The sequence below is a fragment of the Sylvia atricapilla genome, chromosome Z (genome assembly GCF_009819655.1).
Source record: "Sylvia atricapilla isolate bSylAtr1 chromosome Z, bSylAtr1.pri, whole genome shotgun sequence".
In the NCBI taxonomy this organism is placed as follows: domain Eukaryota; kingdom Metazoa; phylum Chordata; class Aves; order Passeriformes; family Sylviidae; genus Sylvia; species Sylvia atricapilla.
The window spans coordinates 45,879,289-45,884,156 of NC_089174.1; positions in this window are offsets into that span (position 1 = coordinate 45,879,289).

Here is a 4,868-nt window from a genome sequence, read left to right on the forward strand (position 1 = left end):
ACTGCTCTTTAGCAGTGATAGCACTTTCCTGAATTCTCTGCTCCCCTCCTCACCCTATCCCCCTGACCAGCTGCTAAATTCAAAGCATTCCTTTCCCTCTTTTTTCATAACTTGTTTTCATGTGTGCTTCTGAGAAGCTTCAGAGGACTTCTGCACCCTGGAGGCAGCAGTGTCCTGTAAGCATGCAGATGGGTGCCTAAAGTCCTTTGAACACAGTATTTTCAGCCTAGTTTAGAACCTACCTTATTTTTGGTCTTAGAAATATTTAGAGGCGCATAGATATGATTATATTTCACAGTCTGCTGTCTCAATTTAAATTCGGTTGCCATAATCCCTCTAGATTGTTAAACGCAATATTAAAGCTTTACACAACAAATGCCAGCAACAGGATTTTTTTCTGCTGTGCATGGCTGTGTAGTATTTCTAGCAGTACACAGGCCAAGCTAAGAAATACTGCTATAATGCTGTTTGCAGGAGTACAGGAGAGTGGACTGAAAGGGAAACAAGACTGAAAGGTGCACATGCATGTGTAACAGTAGGGTGAGAGAGAGAAAATGCATACAAATACTCTGAGCAAACAAGCTGTTTTAGCATGTAGGACTTACGTTTTTACTCTCTTAGTCTAATTCCAGTGGTGGTCTGGAGAAGGTCTAGGCAATGCAGCAAGGAGTTTTCTTGGAAGTCTGGTGTGTGTCTCTCTGCCTGGATGTACACTGGGTATAGCACAGCCCTTATGATTAGAGTGGGCAGTAATAGACCAGCAAAACTGCTATTCTAATGCAGATTGCTACTTAACGGTTGTCTCCATATTCAAGTGTGCTGTACTTTAGAAAGTGGTAGTATTAATGATGAAGATAATAATTAGCTTTCCATATTAATCAACATCTTCAGCTGCCATGGCAGAGAAGGTGAAAAATGCAAGTGAAGGAAGCCATGTGGTGACAAACTACTCTAAGATAAATTTCAATGCAAAGTTTCCCTCTCTCAGATAGTTTCTGAGTCTGAAAATTTAAATGATGTAGCACAGTAGAATGAGACAAACACTCCCCAAAGCTCTTGAAGAGAGATTTCTTATGTATCTAAGGCCATATTTCACCCTCACAATTGCATAGGCTGATGGCTACAAGCCATTTTCATGGCAATAGAGCATTTTGCTGGAACTATTTTAAAGTTTCATGAGAAATACGTGGGCTGTGTTTGCATCCTTTAAGGCTTGAAGATCTGCTTTTTGCCAGAAGTTTATTTGTACCTCTGTACCAATGAGGCACAGTTTGTAACCCTTCACTTGTAGTATTAGAAGAAAAACCCTGGCAGATGCTCAAGAGAGACAAGATGGCTTCCAAGCCTGTCTGCCCCTTCGGAAATACGCTCCACCTTCTCCTTGGTTGTTGGTGGCTAAAACGCCCAGGTCAGAAGCAAGGACACATTCCTACAGTCCCACACATTTGTGCAGCTCAGTACTGGAGTTCACAGAGGCTTCTTTGTATGTTGGTAAAACAGAGTCTAACTGATCAGCAAACCCACAGGCACCGCTGTTAACATGGTGAATTGTTTTGTACATGCATGGAGCACACACCAAATCCAAAGTTACACACTGCATTCTGTTCATGCACTGTATCCAGAGGGAGTGCACTGACATGTCTCTCCATCTTCATTACCAGGATACAGTACCACCCCTGCCTTCAGCAGCTCCACTACTACTCCCTTACAATACTGCTGTCTCATTGTGCGGAGCTGTGATTTTACACCTGCTTGTAGTGTTGTTCTCCCGCCCCACGTAAGATCCCATCATACATTTACTAATTGACCTGCTTGTGCTATTTGACATGTTTCATGCTCTGCTTTGAAAAACATACAGAGCATGTTGGGCACACACAGTATTGAACATTTTGAGATTGTTGAAGTTCACGAGCCATGAAATAACGTAACTATTAGTTAGTCTGCTGTCCCTACAAGTCACTAGACACTCCTGCTCTGTGGAAGTTGTTAATGCTGTGTGGTTCTTCAGTCTTTCAGCAGTCTGTGTTGCAGGGTGATTGTGAATGGTTTTTCTGTTTTCATGAGTGCATGGCACTTCACTAGGGCTGCATCCACAGCCCATGTGAATCAAGCAGGTGGTGGAGTTATTTCCATTCTGACAGCAATTAGAAAGGCCTCCACTGGAACCCTGCATGCAGTTCTGGGCACTGTCCTTCAGGAATGACATGGATTAATCACAGAGAATCCACATGAAAGCAATAACAATGTCTAGAAAGTCTGGTTTTAAATGATAGGATTTGCAGTTGGTCTGGATGGAAGCAGGCTAAGGAGTGGAACACTTTCATAAGTTTTCACTGATAACTATTTTTAAATGTAGGCAAAATAAGGCATGTAAAAGTTTTAGTTGCAGGAAGAAATGGGCAGAGCCAGGGAAATCGCTGGAACTCCAGTTTCACTATAAATGTCAAAATCACATAGGATGCATCTGCAGAAGCCCAGCTGATCGTCCCTTGGAATGTGGACCCCACCCAGGATAACTTTACAACCAGAAAAAGGGGCTGCAGCTTTGTTAAACATGTTTTGTGGATCACTGTGAATTTTATAAAATGAAAAATTAACATTGATTACCTAGAGAAAACAGATGATATTGTAATAACTAAAACAGAAGAACAAAGAAGTCTCTTATTTACCCAAGGCTGTCAGCAATAAGCACTCACAAACCTCCTCTTTTCTGTTTATTCCATCTCATCTGTATTTTGTTAAGTTGACAAAGTTAAATTTACCTGTTTTCATCTCCCAGTGTGTTCACTCCAGGTAATTTTGAGGAACTCTTGTTTTGTCAGAGAAATGTGAGAATCCTCTTTGCCACATCAAAATTAATTCCTGTGTCTAGGGCTTCCAATCCTGGACTCCTCTTTCCTCATTTGGGATAACTTGTTGCAAAGATCTTTTGTCTCTGTGTTTTCACCACACTAATCCTTTGTCCTCACAGTTGTGCATCAGGCAAACCTTTGAGAGCCTGGATTCTCATGTGCTGTCTGTGTTAGACAAGAAAAGAGAAGAAAAATCATGCAATGAAAAAAACATCAACTTTAAACCTTCATGAAGCCTGAAAGCTCCCTTTTGTGTTCTTTTGTTCTTTGCTGATGTTTTCAGATTGGATTGGAATTCTTAAACAGGAGAATTGTGCTGCTCTGTGAAGTTAGAGCTTGGCTAGGGCAAGAGGAGCTCATGACCTGAGTGGACATGCTTCAAGCATGCCAAGCCACTTCCTTGAGAACTGTGGTACCAGCTTGGGGTTAGTTGGTGTCTTGTGAAAAGTGCTACACTGTACCTTACCTCCTGTATTCCTTACTGCAGTGTGTCACAGCAAACTGCTAAGAGAGATCTACCACTGATGCACTGAAAACAATGTGCTGAGAAGATGGGTCCATGTCTTGCCTGATGGAGACAGGCTGAGTGCATTCTAAAGGGACCAAGACAGCTTGGATGAGGTTCTGGTGCCCACAAAGCTAAATCTGACAGCAGTCAGATGGGATAAAAGAAGTGGATCAAAGTGTATCTGAGTGCAAAACCAATGTGGGCTTGTAAGGAAGCTCAGTGGTGCCAGTGGATCACTTCCTGGGCTTCTCTCAGCTTGCACACTCTGGAGAAAGGCATTTGGTAAACAGGTTGCATAGAAACCAGCATCCAGGTTTGTGTGATCTTGCACCTGTCAGGCTTCTTAAGCCTGAACAAAAGAGGGATTAGGGTGAATTAGGTGGTTCTAGGTGCCCTCTTCTCTCCTGCCTGCAGGATTTTCAGAGCTAACTGCTGATCTTCCTCCAAACGCTACATGACATGGAATTTCAGTGCCAGGCAGGTCATGCAAAAAGAAGTTAAGTACTATCTCATGGCAACTGGGGGCATTTTCAGATGAAGGTCACCACTAGGTCTGGGAAGTATGGGGCTGGAGAAGCATTCACATGGACTGGGAATTCACATTTACCTCTGGTAAACCTGGGCCCTTTCCACTCCTGGCTTTTGGATGCTGGTGGAGACCAGACAGCACAGCTAAGGGGGAGCTTGGGGCTGACACTTTGTGGGAGATTTGGTAAAAAATCATTAAAGGACAAATCCATGGGGCTTCAAAGTGACTCAAAGGTGAGATAGGGGAAAGGAGATTTGGCAGCAATGTTAAAACTTGATACCACAAAATTGGAAGGCAGCTCTCTTGGGCTGACTGCAGACTTGGAATTGGCTGTTGCTGGAGGTATGGGGCAAACTGACAGGGAGTAAAGTAAGGCATTAACACAGATGGCATTTGTGGGGAAGTAGCTTTTATAAAGTGTCCATGATTGCAGCTACAGGTCCCCAGCAGTGCCGGTAGTGGAGCCGTGCAGCCAGAGGGCCTGGGTGGCCGTGACTTGGTTTGGCTGAGCCTTGGGGCCTCCCTGTTCCCCCATCCCAGTGCTGCACCACTCCTCCCAGGAAAGTTTCCAGCCGCAGCCTCAGGGTGCTTTTCAGCGTCCTGGATCCCCAAGAAGATGCGTACATCTTGTGGGGTTTCCCAAAGAGGCAGTTTGCCGAAGCACCTGGCTCGGCACTCTGAAGAAAGTTGCCACGGGCCAAAAGGCAAGTTCCAGCGTGTCCGAATGTTTAAAATCAGGAAGACCCTTTGGAAACAGATGCTACCCTTGCTGCCGCCCTCCGCAGCGCCTCTCAGCTGCCCTGGGGATGGACGGAGCGCGCTTGCCATCCCGAGTGCGGGCGGAGGGTAAGGACCGACCAAAGCGGGGCCCGGGGCGGGGGCCGAGCCGGGCGCAGCTGTTCTCGGCCGGGAGGGGCGGCGGGGCCGGCCCTCGCTGAGTGACGGCCGGGGCCGCGGCCGGGCCGGACCCCCGCCCCCG